The sequence below is a fragment of the Passer domesticus genome, chromosome 8 (assembly GCF_036417665.1).
Source record: "Passer domesticus isolate bPasDom1 chromosome 8, bPasDom1.hap1, whole genome shotgun sequence".
In the NCBI taxonomy this organism is placed as follows: Eukaryota; Metazoa; Chordata; class Aves; order Passeriformes; family Passeridae; genus Passer; species Passer domesticus.
Window position 1 is genome coordinate 23,177,716 of NC_087481.1, and position 17,113 is coordinate 23,194,828.

The 17,113-nt window shown below is 39.7% G+C and overlaps 1 long non-coding RNA gene across 6 annotated transcripts in view; it reads left to right on the forward strand.

The window, feature by feature from the left end:
• LOC135306123 (uncharacterized) overlaps positions 1–17,113 on the forward strand; it is a 168,188-nt gene that overhangs the window by 93,150 nt on the left and 57,925 nt on the right. For 4 of the 6 annotated variants that reach the window (XR_010366971.1, XR_010366975.1, XR_010366973.1 and 1 more), the window contains 2 exons: positions 10,839–11,015; positions 16,893–16,993. This is a non-coding gene — a long non-coding RNA (uncharacterized LOC135306123). Of the gene's footprint in view, positions 1–7,743; positions 9,491–10,838; positions 11,016–16,892; positions 16,994–17,113 lie in introns of those variants that run through there. The other 2 variants (XR_010366974.1, XR_010366972.1) reach the window with 2 other exon arrangements.

Genomic DNA, 17,113 nt, shown 5'->3' on the forward strand with positions numbered 1-17,113 from the left:
CATGTAATGGCAAACCTGACTGGAATTTATAGTATGTCTCACAGCTATTTAAAATGGAAAACCAGAAATATTTTATTTCATGTAATGTGGGATTTCATGTAAAAAGTTTGTCTAAACAGAAGTAATTTAGAATTCACTGTAAAACAATTTTTTTTTACAATAGCCAGCATTCCAAAACCAAATACATTGCATTTCTAGAAAATTACAATATATTTTATTTTGCTTCATACATCATTAACAAAATTGCCTGTTTGTCTCTTCTACTAGACTCCACATTGTGGGTGCTAACTTTAAGAACAAGAAAAGAGATACAGAGAGTGCGTGTAGTGAGTGCAAGCCTAAATATTAGAAAAACTGTGTTTTGACTGTTATGCTGAGTATCATTGATATCTCCATTAAGAAAATAATTGAATCAAATTTTCTTCTGAGGCCTTATGTTAAGGGAGCAACAATGTAAAAAAATATTAATTTAGATTATTTTAGAACTCTGTTCACATTTCTCCCTTAGCAATCTTAAATTCTGACCCTGTGCATGATGGAAGTGAATTGGTACTGAAGAAGGTGATCTAGGGTAGAGATTATAAACTTTATTTATTTAACTATTGCAGCAGAAGAAAGTAGATGTAACCACTGTGCGCTACAGCAGATCCTCAAACATCAGTACTTTGACTCTATGCTTTAGAATAATGCCTATAAAAGAAGACCAAGTACAAAACACAACATTTCACAAGACATAAAAAACAGTTGAAGAGTATTTTTTCACTTAGTTATGAGTATGTCTGGCATTCCAAGTGACTGGAAAAATTGTCAGAATGTAATTTGTTATCTCTACACACTTGCTTTAAGCCACAGTGACAGTGTTTTATTTTGGAAACCGGGAATAATACCCATACTAAAAGCATGCTCTCACTTTGATTAAACTACATTTTTATTACAGCAAACTTTAGATATATGATAGTTAAGTCTGAACTGATTTCAACTTACTTGAACAGTTTATGTTGCTCTTCATTGTTGTATTAGTTTTAGACTGGGACTTTCAAACAGACCTAAGGGAGTTAAGTGTCTAAATCTGACAAACTTAGTGGGAAATGGAGATTTAGTTACCTGGGACTCTTTAGAAATTCCTGGCTATAAGCTTGCCAGCTTCCTTAGTTTATATTACTCATAAATAGAGCTGATATTTGTTGATGTTTAAGGCAGAAAAGGATGGTTCACTCCCCTCCCTCCACACAGGACCATAAACCAGCTGGATCAAATCTGGTGTGTAGTATCTGTTACTTGCTGCTGGGACCATGTGGGCACATGCTCAACTGCCCTCCCTGGTGTAAAAGGAAAGTCAATGCATATTCTGAGATACTCAGATTGTACCTAACCATTCCTGCAAAGCTAAAACCAGCCCACTTGCTGTCAATTCCTTGTGCTGAAGCCCTGGCACAGAAGAGCAAATGAAGGAAAGCATCTGAAGGATGTTGGATAGTCTGCACCCTCATGCAGTGATAGCTGAAAATCCAGTGGCCAGCAGCCTCTCCTGCCTCATCCTGACCTTCTGTGGGAGTACAAAGTGGTGCTAGTGGCTCTGGAAGAGGGGTAGTGCATCTCACAGAGGGCTGCAGTTGGTTCTGGAATGGTTGTGAGTAGAGCAGAAGTATGGGATGTGGAATTAAGTGGCTGGAGGGCATGTTGAGGTTGTCACAAGTGTTTGGTGAATGCTGTTGATCCGAAAGAGTGTCACCAGGTGCCTACAGTTTGAGCAGCCAAAGGGGGTCCCCATACTAAAGAACAAAGCTTTGAATGGGTGTCATTTTGAGCCAAAGGTGCTAATCCAGGTGAGCATGCCGCTGAGGACCAGAACCTTTGAGAATGTGCCTACATCATTATTTGTGGACAATTGTAGTGGTGTTTTCTCATGTTAATGATGTTGGTATTGGTCCCAGGTTGCTTGTCTGTCTAATTTACAAAGAGGAATAATAAAAATTACAATTATAGATGTTGGAGGCTGAGCTACCTGCTAGAGGAACAAAGCTACTGGCAGAGGATTCATTCTGGAAGACTGATTTCTTGGTCTTTGAAATCAGTGTGTATGTTTAAAAGTTTCATAAACTATTTAATTGTCAGAGTGTTCTGTAGACTGAACATGTTAATGTGTTTAAGAGTAACTTGTTAAGTAGCTTTTACAAATCAAGAGTCTCAGGTTGTCTGCTGGTAAATTAACCCTCTAGGAAAGTCCAAATATTATTATGCTTTGAATCATAACCTAGATTTTTTTTTCTGGCTACATGAGACCATTTTCTCCCCTAACAATCCCATTGTCCTAGTACCCAGTTCCCTGGCAGATTTCCTACTTCATTTTCTGAAATATAAATTGTGAATGCACAGGGGAGTGGGTTGGAGACAAAGAGACCACTCACTCTGATATACATGTGACAACAGAGAGTGCTTATTCTCAAGCCCTTCTTTATAAAGGGCATTTGAAAAACCCGGTCTAGATAGTTCATTGGTCTGATCTTTACACCCCCCCAGATCCTGGACTAGTGGGATGACTGTAGCTTAGGAAAGATATGTTTGGGCAAAGCCTGTGTCAGTCAACCCAGGGGCTGGTTATTTTGCCTAGTACAAACTAGCTTGTACTGTGATATGTGGCAACATCTCACCCTTCTGTCTTCATAAAATTTGCAACCTGCTCTCTGCCACCCATCTGCAAATGCCATTTGCACATGGGGTGACAGGAGACAGCATGGGTTTAACTTGCATCACTGGAGTTGCAGCATTCACGTCTAGGATCTGTTAGGTAAGAATTTTAGCCAATATGTCACATGCTTAATGCTTAGAGATTACAAGTTACCGCATATCTCTTAAAAAAGAACTTCTTAACTTTTAAAACTGTTAAAGAAAAACTCAACTACTAGAAAAAAAAATCTGTAAACAGAAAACCAGTTTGTAAACAATTTACAAATGGAAAAAAATTTGTAAACAAATCAAGTCCTTATATGAACTGTCACTTCAAAAGTCCTAGGTTTCTATGAGGAAGGTCATGAATTGTTCCAACATATTCCAGCGTCCATTGAAATGCACCTTGGCTTTAGGTAGCTGAACGTCACAGAATTATTGTACTGCTATATGATTGATTTAAATACATGAGAACATGATACTATCTTAGACTTAAATGGTGGGGGGGGGGGGGGGTGTACATTCACCCCAACATTTTTTCCCCTTTTATTTGTATTAATAACTAAAAAAAGGAGCAAAACAGCATTAATAAGGTACTATTACCTAGGGAGTTGTTGAGGAGTTTCTTTTTCTCTATGAGGACCTGAAAGAACCTCTTCTGGATGAGGCTTTCTTGTTTATCTCAAAGGAAAAATGGTTTAGCTTTTGCAAAGTTTCCATATTAATATATTTTTCTTTACCAGCCAGGTTCATGTCTTGGTCAAGGCCATGAAATTGGTTGGGAGAGGTTTTCTGTATTTATATTTTTTAAAAAAGCTTTTATTAATATTTAGTGCAAAAAAATTTTTAACATGAAAAACTTACAAATAATTAAAGAAATATAGGTATTTAAATTTTTTTTGTTCTTATGGTAACAGTGGAAGCAATATACTTTTCTTTTTTGTTAGAAGTTAAAAATTTGTTATTGATTTTAATAGGTGACTTTTAAGTTTTTTAAATGATGACAGGTGGTAAATTCTCAGTTAAGAGACTTTGTAACTGAAATTTGCTTATGACATTATTAAATTAATGTTTTTATGTATACTTTAGCAGATCTGCTTTAGCAGATGTTAAAGCAAGTAAATTCTTTGAGTTGTCTAGGTTGATCTAGTAGTATTGTCAGTAATAATGATAGATGTGTTATGAGTAAGCTTAGTAACATACATTCTAGGATATTTTTAATACACACTAGCTCATACTTGAGACAGAAGCTTAATACTTTCTTAGTAGCTGTAACAGAATCAGCTATCAGAGACTTATTAATTTTGGTTTTAGCAAATGCAAGCAACAATAATAAATATTATACTATGATTTCTAGGACATATTTAGTAAACAGCTGTCCAATTTTGTAACCCTTGTGTGACACTCTTTCTATATTTTTATTCTTAGCACATGTTATTAGTTTGTGGAATACAAGAACTTTTGTTTAGTTGAAGTATCATTGAACCTTTTTTGAGGGGTAGGAACTTGGTGCTGTTTTTGTTGGTATTGTTTTGTTTGGAGTGTTAGATTTTTTAATTTGCTTTTTCACTGCCCACATGTAGGGAGCTGCTGGCTTCCCACTGGGCTTGGTGAGAGGGTGGCTCACTCTTAGCTGCTGTGAGATAGCTGTGCCATGTGGCCAGTGCCATCTTTTCTGGATGGCTCGATTGCTGCTATTCTCATTGCACCACACTCCTGCATGGCTCTTCCTACTCCTTTTCCTGGATGGACCCCCTGCAGGGGCTTTTCCCACACTCTCCTTCTGGGTTTGACATCTGTAGGAGCTCTTGGTGGTGCCCATGGAGGCAGAGTCAGGGACAGGGCCCTGCCTACGTAGAGGCGCGGCTGTACCTCATGGATGTTGGCTTGGGGGCGGGCCCTGTCCCCTGGCGCCAGCTGGAGCGGTGTGTGGGTATGTCTCCTGACACAGGCATGGCTAAGCTCCACTGATTTGGGGTGTGTCTGTGGGGCTGGGCTACCCAGCCTTAGGAGGAGGTGGTCTTGGCTTTTTCATGGCGATGGGAGGTGCAGGAAGCCCCGGTGAGGAAGGTGGGGGGGCAGTCCCAGTGACCACATGGCATGGCGCCATGGCCGTGGGATTCTTGCCTAGCTTGGCAGTGCAGGGAGGGATTGGAATGGCTGCCACAAGGTCTGTTTCTCCTGAGCAGGGTGGAATGATGTACCCAGCTGGACTGGCGATATGGTAGCCCGTGGCGGCTGGTAGTGACTCAGCTCAGCACAGCAGTCTGGAGTGGGCACGGAGCATCTCGGCGCTGCCAGAGCTGCACACATTGCTGGGGCCATGGTGGTCGCCATGACTCCACATGGCTGGATTGTGTCACCTGTTCTGCTATCTCTCTGGGCATTGTCAGCAGCTGTGGCGTGGGCAGCCCTCAGATTGTCTGTTTGCTGGGATTCCGCCATTCCCTGGGGCTGCGCTGTTCCCCACAATTGCTCTGCAGCAGTCAGTCACTTCAGTAGGGCGCATTTCGTAGTGGCTGGGGCCGGCCAGCACCAACCTGGGGGGGCACAGTGAAGCGGCAGTGCTGCTGCCCAGTGTGGCTCTGCAATGCAGTGTTTCCCAGCCACCTTGCCCTACAGGGGAATGCCGTGCCAGCCGCATGTCCCTTGTGTGTGCTGGCCCTGTGGCTCCACGCAGTGGGAGAATGCCTGGCCAGCATATTGTCCCCACCTGGTGCAGCTTCCTGGCTCCTCACAGAGGTTTCTGTGGCTGCTCTGCCCATCCTCTTTCACTGCTCATAATTTAACTGTTTTAACAAACCCAGGACAGTCTCTATGGCTTTATAACATTGATGACTGTCATCACCAGTGGAGGCTGCTGGAAGTATACATTGTCCAGCCCACTCCCAAACAGATAAGTTTAATCATGTTCCTTTGGACACATCCAGTTTATGGGTCTCGCCCTACATGAGTAAGGCATGCAGAGTCTGCTCATTGTATTTAATATTTTTAAGAAAGAAAGTCCATACCTTCAGAACGGGGTCTTCTGGTGCTGAAGTCCAGGCCCCCATAGTCCCAATATTGATTGTGACTCCCATCAACAAAAACAGGGCTGGAAACTACGCAGCACTCTCTACTGTCTACTGAAGGGAATTTTGCCACAGCTTTCCACTGCCTGCAGTAGTTCCACTGCAAAACCACTGTCTCCCCAGTGCTTCTGTCTCTGGTGTCGCTGTATTCCAGTTCGAACATTGAAATCCTGGTTCTGACACTGAAGCCTTGGTTCTGACACTGAATTCCCAGCTCTACACCATTTGTCCTGGTTCTGACACTGAATTCCCAGCTATTATGCAGAAGACTCTGTATTACACTGTTTGTCCCAGTTCGGACACCAAATTCCCAGTTCTAATACTGAATTCCCAGCTCTACACTGTTTATCCTGGTTATGACACCATATTCCCAGCTATTACACTGAAGTCCTGGCTATTACGCCGTTTGTTTCCCTTGCTCTGTGCGCAGAATATTCCTGAGTTGGATCACATTGGGACACCATGTGCTGGTGTGCAGGGGAGTGGGTTGGAGACAGAAACCACTCACCCGATGTTCATGTGGCAACAGAGAGCATTTATTCTCAAGTTCTTCATAAAGGTCATTTAACAAACCTGGTCTAGATATTTCATTGGTCCGATCTTTATGCCCCTAGATTCTGGAACAGTGATATGCCTGCAGCCTTAGGAAAGATGTGATTGTGCAACGCCAATGTCAGTCAACCCAGGGGCTGTTTAATTTGCCTAGTACAAACTAACTTGTACTGTGATATGTGGCAGCAATAAATGAGGGTATGAATTTATTTTATTGTTCATGGTCTGTGTTGGAGGTATGGGGTTATCAGATGCAAAGATGATGGCTTTCATGCTGTTGCTCAACTATGTAGTTATCTGCTCATAAGTTAAAAAGAAGTTCTTCTGAATGTTACAATTCCTCTCCCCTTCCCTCCCCCAAAAGGTCATGACCCTTCAAAATAACACAATCTGGCCACATTTTAGGTGAGGAAAAAAATAATACTATGTTTCAAATTTTTTTGGCATTTTGATATGTTGTGTCAGGGTGTATCAGTCATAGCCTGGGCACACACAGCAGTGTGATTGACAGGACTGGAGAACACTGCAGTTCCAGCCATTCTCTTTCTGAGTAAGATATATTCAAAGAGATGGGATGCTCCTGCTTCTCATGTTTTTAAATGAGGCTCTTACCCCTCCATACATCACCCACTCTTTCACATCTTGCTCAGGTCCTTGGCTGTTGCTAAAGCCATTCAGCCACATCCATTCCCTAATCATACCATTGCCAGTGTTTCTAGTGATACACAGGACTCTTTTAACATATGAAACATAGAACTCCTTTAACATAAATGCTTTAGTAAAAGTATAGACTAATAAAACTTGGGTGTTGGCTTCTATGCTGGACCAAAACTGTTTTAGCAAGACAAGAAGCCTAGCCCTGGAAGGGCCTATGATGATAAGTGAATAGGAGATGCTATGCCTAATGCTATCTGCTCTTGAATAAACAAATCTAAGTGGACCAGGATGGTAAGGGAGTGGAATGCATGCTCATGGGTTTTGCTAACCACTTGTCTACAGAACAAGGTCCTAGACCCTATGGACTAAGTGATGAGAAGGAAGACACATGCTAACTGCTATTTTAATGACAAATGGAAGAACTGTCACAAAAGGGTAGAAGAATGTAATAGGCAAATAGGAATATAATCAATAAACAATTACAAATGAAGTATAGGTAATATAGCAAATAAAAGTGTAATAGTAGAATTAGGTGTGTGTGGTATTCACATGCCCTCTGAACAGAGAGATATTTAGCTTTCTCAGATTTTTTTTTTTTTCCCTGAGAGAAGCTGTAAGAGAAGCTGAGAAAAGAATGACCAAACCAATTCTTCTCTCATTTGCTTCTCCTGTGTTTGTGCCCATGTGGAATGTGTTCTGGAGATTGTTTACTCGAGGTGATTTCTTGATTGGATTCTGGTGATGGTGTTTTGGATTCACTGACCAGTTGGATCCATGTGTGTATTGAGACTCTCAGACAGAGTTACAGGTTTTCTAGTTAGTTACTAGTAAGTATAATACAGTATAGTATAGTATCTTTCTTTAAGGTAGTTGTAATGTAATATAGTATCGTTTTAATAAATCGAGTGTTCAGCATTCTGAAGCCTTGGAGTCAGATGCCAGTCATTCCCAGATGCTGGGGTTGCCTGCAATTACTATAGGTGTGTATTAGCAAAATAAATGTGATAAATGTATTAAGAATAATGTCCTGTGTTTGTAACCCTAAGATAAGGAAACTGCTAGTCATGTAAGCCCCCTTGGGACTGTGACTTTAGATAAGTGACCAAAACAAGGGTGGATGACAAACTTGTAAACATATAATAATGAACTTGTAAATGTATAATGACAAATTTGCACAGGTATAAAAAAATCACTTAAAAATTACCATGGTGGACACACGCATGGAGGTGTTAACCCCTACGTGCTCCAGGCCTGGCCAATAAAGGTGTGCTTTACAGTACCTTACTGTGGAGTACATTCCTTTGAATCACCAGATTCACAGGAGCTAATCACTTGGAATCTACTTGTCCTTGGGTGGGATGGTTACTGAAAAAATTTGCCGTTGCATGTTGATAGTGGGTCAAAATATCCCAACTCAGCCAGCCAATAGGGCTGGAGTGAAAAAACAGCCAACCTGTGCATCCATCTGCACTTTGGTCTAGAAAACAGGATGGTTTTGCTCTCCACTTTTGGGGTCCATGATATTTTCAATACCAGTTACACTGTGGTGTGACTGGAGGAGAGGCGCTCCCTTGACTTAAACTTGCCCCTGTTGGCTGCTCCATATACTTTCTTGCAGTGTGAACTGGAGACAAAGTCCTAAAAAATGAAGCAGTAGCCTCATTGGGCTGATTTTGTCAACTTTAACAGGAATCTGGACTTATCATCCCCCTGCAAAGCACCTTCCCTTTTCCTCCCACAGTGGAATGATTCAAAGTAGGCCCTGGTCCTCAGGGTTTTCAGGCTTTTCTGGAGGTGCTTTTGTTTGTGAAAGTCAGTTTCCGCCCATTTTGCACCTTGTTTAATGCAGGGAGAGGAAGTGGTGTGTCCTGGGCAAGCTTGGACTCACAGCGGGACCATTCAGCCTCTGCCACTACACCTGCAGGGCTTTGTTTAAGGTGAAAGACTGAGAAGGAGTTCAGCAACAGCTTTCAGTGTGGAAAAATGGCAACTGCTGGTGTAGGGGCTGGGCTGAGCTGAGCTGAGCCAGGCTGGTGTTCGCATGTGGGGAAATGAGTGTTTGATAGTGTGTGGGGTTGGGCTGCAGGGTCTCTCTGGGGGCTCGGCCTCTGGTATGGAGAAAAGGAGAAAGTGTGTTTGATTTGCTGGAAAGCAGGTTGAGTAGAAAACTGTTACAATGTGTTAAGAATTTGAGCTCATTTCTTTGACTTCCGAGTTTCTATGAAAGGAGATTTTTTTTTGCCCCTTCTTTTCCTCCCCCCACTGCCTTATTTTCCCCCAGCCATGCAGCTTTAAAAGGTTGAAATTCTGTGTGCTATAGCAAATCCACTATAATAAACTGAGTTTGAGTTATATTCAAATGAACTTCCTGAATTTTCAGACAGAATTTGAAGATAAGGGGTCTGGAAAAGTCAAACACATGGATTCAGGCTGGAGGTGGTATTTGGAGAGAGGAAAAGGCCAATTTCTGAATGGTCTTTGTTGGTTGAAATGGAGCTGTAGTGATTTGTACCCACTGAGGACTTGGCCTGATGTGGTGAAAGGTAAAAAATATGCTTAATCTAAAATCCTTCCCTATTCAATTTTCTTGCAACCATTTTTTTTGCCCATAAAAAGAAGTCACTTCTGAAAAGCTCTCTTTCAAATGTATGCCACTCTGTGGGGTAGATGTTAAGTAATATCTTTAGTATCTCAGCAGTTTCACATTGTATAGAATATTGAAGACCAAATGAATAGCAACAGAAAAGAAAAAATGTAAATGATTGTATTACTTTCTACTAATTAGACTTATTTGGAGTGCCAATCAAAATTGGCAGAAGTCATTGAGAGAGCAGAAGTGGGATTCAGATGTTGTGCTTCACTGGAATGGGAAGGAAAAACAGTCTAAATTCAATTTTTCTTTACTATCTTGTAATTTGTTTAACAGTGTCAAGATATTTGGTTGGGATGAATGGCACTTGTCAGTTGAATTTTTCATCTAGACACTTTTAAATGAAGTTGGTATTCAGGGTTTTGAGTTGTACTTTGCACATCTTATGAAATACTGCCGTTCATACCACCTATAATAAAAAAATCTCATACAGTGGTATAATTGTTCTCTGCTTAGTCTAACCATTAACCTTTTATGGTTTTTACAAAATGGTGATGAAATGCTAGTGTTCCTTCTTGGTTATAGGCAAGGATCAGTGAGTGCTTTACAGCAGTCATGTAAGGTACTAAGATTTGGGTAATATTGGCATGCCCACAGTGATAGCTCTCCATATCCTGTTCTGGGTTCTTCCACTGAAATCCTGAGATATAAATTCAAGTTCAGGATTGCTCTGAAGATTTAGAAACTAAATGTGCTGGTTTAGGCACTCTGTAAGACACAATTAGAGAGTTGTTAGACCCACTTCAAGAAATTGTTTTGGCGCTGGGTTGAATTGAGGTTCTTTGGAATGAGTCAAAACTAGGTAAAAGGCGATAGCTTTTAGCTCTAATTCAACAGAACTTCACAATGTTCTTAAGGTTGTGTAGCAGAGCAGCTTTTCTAAATTCTAAGTGAATTAAGATGCAACAGGTAAAAAAACCTCTTATAAGTGACAAACCAAGACTCAAAGACTGTCTGGGCAAGAGATGCAAAGCATGCATTAACATGGTGAAATCTTCCTTGTTTGCAAATGAGTAAGCGCAGAGCACAGATTAAAAAAACTACAGCAAGAAACCTAAGTTCTTAAATAGTGGTCACTGTCCTTACAGTATGTCTGTGAAGCTCTGTCCCCCTACTTCCCTTCAGAATAACAGCAGATTTGAGACTCTTCTAAGCGGATTTTGTCTCTGATGTACATGACTGGATGTAGTCCCCTTGCTCAGGAAACGCTGGTTACGTGACTGCTCTGTTTGTCTTTTCAGGTGAGGAGAGACCTCCATTCTCCCTGCACTTCCAGCCTGAGCCCTGTCCTGTGAACCGGAATGGTATTGTGAACATGGCTGCCAGCTTCTGGAGGCATTTTGCAGTTATCTAGAAGTAACCTGCTTAATGACAGCTGCTACCAGATGGATATAGCTGTGCATATTGACATGTAACATGTAAGAGCCATTTTGTTCTTCAATGGTGAGAAATACCAGCTGATCCTCTTTGCTTGTAGAGAACAACAGCAAAAGCCAGATCACAACTGGATTGATTTAGGCTCTGGCTTATCAAAGATTGAGGAAAAATAGCAAAGAATTAAGACACTTTTACATAAAAAACCCCCAAAAACCAGTGAGAGAAATCTCCGTGGGAAAGGCAATTCCTGTACAGAGCCAGGATCTCATAAGTTAACAAATCTAACCCACAAAACCTTTGTGTAGTGGTCAGGAACCATTTATGTCGTCTGTGAAGAACGACGCTTTCCATTTCTCAAATTCAATCTTTGTATCAGTTTCAAGTCCAAGATGAGTGATTTTTTTGTTTTGTTTTGTTGGTTTTTTTGTTGTTGTTGTTGTTGTTTTGTTTTTAAAAAACATCTACTCTATATAGAATCCCAGTGGAGGTAAAGAAAGAGCTGTCAACTTCATGAGGTAAATCTCTTTTAGAAATACAAGCAGAGTGGTCTCCTCTAGCCACTCTGAAGTAAGGACTATGTATATTCAATCTTTCACAAGATATTTGCCGGGAATTAGTTTTATCCTTATAGGATCAGCTGGTGAATGTGAAAGCTGTACTTCTGAGACTGGGTTTTTGTCCATGCCTTTGAGGATGTGTTTACTTGTACAAGGCAATTCAGGGAGCACTAACAAAAACTTCGTCTCAGAAGGTGTACAGCTTCTACATTCCAAATTAATATCTGCATTGCTGTCAGCTCCATTGTGCTTTGGGTATTCTCCACATTGTCATTATTTGCTTGAAACTCCCACAGCATCACATGAATATAACATGTTATAAACAGGAATGTTGGATTTCTGGCATCAAAAGCAAATGTGAAATGTGGTCATTTTGTGGAGGCTGTCATGATTAATCTCCGTAGATGATGCAAAAACATCAACATGCTTGATAAAACAACAAATGAAGTAATTTTATTTTTCTCACATCTCCAGTGATTTTCTAAAGGATGCTTTGTATATATATATATATATATATATATATATATATTTTTTTTTTTTTTAGTTTGGGCCTTGACTTCCAAATATTTATGCTTGTTGAACAACTGTTTATCTAAATTATTTTAGTGGAAAAAAATTACCATAAGATCAAGTATTTGTTTAGAAAACAATCTCTTGTGTACCTCACAGTTTAAGAGTAAGACTTCATAAACTCTATCTTAGAAATTATTAACTACAGATAATTCAGTTCAGTATGAAAGAAAACAACCTTCAAGCGTATCTTCTACCTCAGGAAATAAAGAACTTTTGAAATAATTAGTTTGAATTTTCTGAGTTTATTTCACCCTTGGTTCTTCCATGGTTTTAGGTAAACTGTCTATTTTACTGGCATAGAAATTTTCTCATTTTAGTTTGTTTGGAAAAATACATCTGTGTTTGGTAACAAATGATGTTACTTGGGAGAAAGAATGGAAATAAGTTAAAAATAGGAATTATTTTATATCTCTCTACTTGAAAGTTTTTGAAGTAAAAGGAAACCATTTGAAGACAATTCATAGTTGGATATTTAAGACTGGGAATTATTGGACAGAAGTGAAGTAGACTGAGATGATGGTTTAATGGGCAAAGGGTGCCTTAGGTTTTGTGACTTAAAGGCTTTGAAAGCATGGACCTGAGAGAAATGCATGAGAGAATAATTTTTGGTGTGGCTTTTTCCCTTTTGTGTTGTTTTTTTTCCCCTTTCCCCTTTTCTGGACTGTAATTGCAAATGTAATCTCATGAGTTTTTTGAAACAATTTTAGTCACTTCTGTTTTAAAAGTTCTGAAGGCCAGAGCCTTCACTGGACAATCCTGGCCCAACTATGGTACAATATTTTCTAGGTGTGCCTGTAGAATAGCCTGGGTAGAATAATCTCAGGGGAAACACGCAGCTCATTGTCCTTATAAACTTCTCAGATTCTCAGCTCAAGCAATGCCTCAGCTGTCAGCAAGCTACCCCTTGTCTGTAAGAATGCAGTAGAAAACTGCCACACATAACAAGGTATGGCAAAGTAACAAATTTCATATGGATTTCCTGAATGTAAATCCTGAAAATTGGTTTCTTAAGAGACTGTGGGAGCTGTTATTGCAGAGCAGTTTTGAGAACCTTTTCATGATGCTGGTTACAGACCATCCTGATTTAAGCTGGGCTCAGGCCAGCGTGTTTCTGTTAGTAAGAGTTAACTTGTTACTAGAATATCATCTGCTGTATCAGTGAGCTTTGTGCTCAGCAAACTGTACCAAATCTGTCATGCTTGGAGGACAACGGAGGATGTGGGTGAGGATTGTTAGGCTGTATGAGTACAGATTGTCTCAGAACCGAAGAATACTACCACAGTCACCTCTTTCAAAAGGCAGAGGAAATGACATAACCCAGAATTCCCTATTTTTTTATTTTTCAAACATTTTCTGATGCATCAGGAAGAGATACATGCTTTATGTACAACTCAATCCTTACACCACTAATGTTTATCCAGTAGTAGAGGACTTACCTTCTCTACTTTGTTTTTCAAAACCCCATTTCAGGCAGGTTCTGTATCATCCTCCACCTACTTAGTAACTTCTCTGCAAAGGATCTAGGTGCCAAACAGATGCCTGAGCTGGCAGACTGAAGGGAGCTGGGTTTGTGCCAGAGGCTTGTGAGCTGCTCAGCTGAGGAGGCTTCTCATGGCTCCTGTTCAGCTATTCCTCTTGGGAGAGCAGGCAGGAAACCTGCATGTCTGGGGATATTTGTGTGCAACTTCTTCAGCTGTCCCTGAGCTAGCTTTGCAGGAGCAGTCTGTGTGGGAAGGTAAAAGAGAACATCCTAGCCTGCCCCAAGAAGCACAGTGACATGAACAAGGGCTGTTGTTCAGTGCTCGGGACAGCTGGCTGCCTGAAAGAATGGGGGACATATCCCAGAAGAACTTCTTCATCTGGAGAAAAAGGTAGAAATCCTATGCCTTAGGTGAGAGGGGAAGGAACCACCAGAGAGATGGAAGAAGGCATCGGTGCCACCTTCACCAAAATGACCATTGGTCTCTTGTTGAGTCCTTTTCCCATCAAATTTAGGGGTCTGCCCTCATGAAAACCTGATCATATGTTCTAGAATTTTTAATTTTCTTGCTTTCAGACATTTTCTTCTTCCTCCCAGGATGCTCTCTGGTCACCTCTTCAAGCCTGTATGTTACCTATGTTTCTGAAAGGCATTGCTCAAGTTCTATAATCTCTTTTTCAAGTAGTCCAGGAGTATGGAGACAACAGCCTAAATTTCTAATAAACAAAAGATGCATGATTTTGATAATGGAATAGAATGGTGCAGATTAACCTACTTGATTATATTGTGCCTTTGGCAAAAGTATTTGTGAGACTAAACCCACAAAAGTTATTTAGTGTTCTCTAACCTAATGTCAGTCCCGCGATGCCAAGAAATAACAGGGCTTTATTGCACTACTCACACATGCTGATTTCTAAGCTGGTATTGCAGAGGTCAGTAGAGAGAAAAAATACTGCAGTGGTGTGCAATAACCTGAGAGGTTAATTGTCATATATCAAGGAATGGGAGGATCCAAATTCTTTTAATTTAACCCCCAATTCTACCTCCTTACTGGAGGCAGAGCAAAGTTCTTCTGTCAACAGAATGTTTGTCAAAAGCCAAAATGATTTATCACAGATTTTAGTCTTCCTTTCCCCCCAGATGAAGTTGTTTGATGGTAAATCTTTCTGGGTGAAACTTTTAAGTTAATGCTTAGAAAACTTTAATTCAAAACTTTTTCGATGAGAAGTCATTCAAAATAATATGATGAAATCTAATTGTCCATATTTTTTTATTCCCTAGGAAGAGTTGATACAATATTTAATTCTGCATTTTTAAAGAATAGGTTGTTTCACTTAAAATCTCATGTTGTCTTGCTCTCATCTCCTCCCTGCAATTTCCCTACATGCATCTACTAAAGATCAGGGAATCTCATTGTTTCTGAAATGAAACAAGATGATTTGTATTTCTGAAAGCTCTGCTCATCTGAGTGAAAAAACAGAACATGACAATGAAGAATCTCTTAACTGCTTTGTTCCAAACAGAACTTCCATCTCCAAATAACAACACTTAATTTGTAAGCAGGTTCTAATCAAGGTTCTCTATAAATTAAACCTCATGGTGCTGGAACCAATTTGTTCCCCTTAATTTGATTTACTCTGTGGACTGGAGAGAGAGATTGAAGCAGTTACCACATACTGATTAAGAAACATGGAAAAGACTATGCCTGAAATGGAGAACTGTGTTGTTTTCCTGGGATTGCTTTTCTTTGAACTCTATTCTGCCCCTTAAAATACACTACTTAAGCAAAAACTATTACTAACACTACAGATGAGCACAGTCATGAAGATACAAGGAAATACCTCTGCCACTCAATTTAATTTAGTAAAATTTATTGTATTTGTAGTTTCTTTAATCCTGTTTATTGTCTCAAATAATAAACAGCACCCTTCTGGGCTGTTGCTGGTTTATGGAGTTTTAGATAGTGGGTGTACTGACACTGGAATTTGCACGCTCTGTCAATTCTGACAGGATCTGAATTGGTCACTGTGTAGACTATGGCAGCACTGTACAATATAGCTGAGGACTTGGGGTTTCAGAAAAGGGACACACAATACAAGGAAATACTTTGGGGGCTTTACCTTAAAAAACATTCATTTGAAGCAAAAGCCGTATGAATGTACTGTAATGTGCATGTATCTGATTTTAGGTAAAGTGCCTTGCTTCCCATGGCTTGCAAATAGAAAAATGTTTTTTCTTCATACCAAGCAAAAACACTTGAAAAATGTGGGTGGGGTGGGTGGAGTGGAGGTCTGACAGACTATATCTAAAGTCTAGAAAGGTGTTCCATAGTAAAGATCTGTTAAAAGGCATTGATTGTAAGAAGTGGCAAAATATTTATTGGGGTTTTTAACTGTCTTTTCAGGGGTTATATTCATGCCTTTCTGCTATCCACCATTTGTTTAGATTAAAATTGGCACGAACAACGTTATTTTAGCAAAAAGATAAAGATGCTATGAACAATGTTATTTTAGCAAAAATGCTTTTAACTGGAGAAAAAGTGTATTCAAGTTACAATTTCTAGAAATATCTTTCAGATCTTGGTCTTACTATGGATGTTCAGTGAGTTCAGATGATTTTATTTGTTCCCTACTGATTCTGTTATTGCGCTGATTCTGTGTATTACATTGTGTTCTACACGATGTAATAGAGGAAAGCTGTCTTTTTAAAAAAAGAAATCTGCTTAACTTTTCATGCACACAATAATCACCAAAATATTAATTCTGTTCATGATAAAATAATGCCAAGCCCTGAAAACAGGATTTTAGTTCACTCATGGATAGCTTCTGAACACCTATACATTCTCTATCCTGGTGTCTTGTTAACCTTGTTTCTGAAGCTCTAATTGGGACACTGTAAACAATTGGTGATGATAGTATTAAAAAAAATTTCAAAGTGGCTAGCTATTTATTGGATTGATTAAATATGGATTAGATTCACAATAACCTGATAGAAAGATCTTTTATTTTCTGACATTTTTAAGTTTATGAAGATGTTATGTCACATTGTATCTTATCACACTATGTTAATTTAGCACTGTGTACGATTTGATGTGATTATAATGTTTTCCAACTTCAGAGAAGTTTGTTACCAAGAGGTGCAAGACTTTGGTCATTTGATAAAATTTGACACTAATTTGACACATTTTAAAGGCTATCCAAGTAAAATGCAGTGTGTGTGTGTATACAACTATGTAGTTTGAAAAGTAATTGCAGGAATGGACTTCATGCTTCCCATTAAGAAAAGTCACTGTCCATTCTGGTTTCCAGACTGGACCTTAAAACCACTGGTCGATCTTGCCAGACTTTCACAGAGGTCAGGTAAGGTATCTGAAGAGGAAGAGTCAGCTGCTTCATTTTTCAAGTTCAAGGTAATTTATTCTTTTTTCATGTCCTCAGTGTACATATTTTTTGTATGAGTCATTGGCAAGCAGAATTACTTCATATGAAATTGACAAGCAACTTGTGGGAGCAGGCTTGGGAGCCAGTCC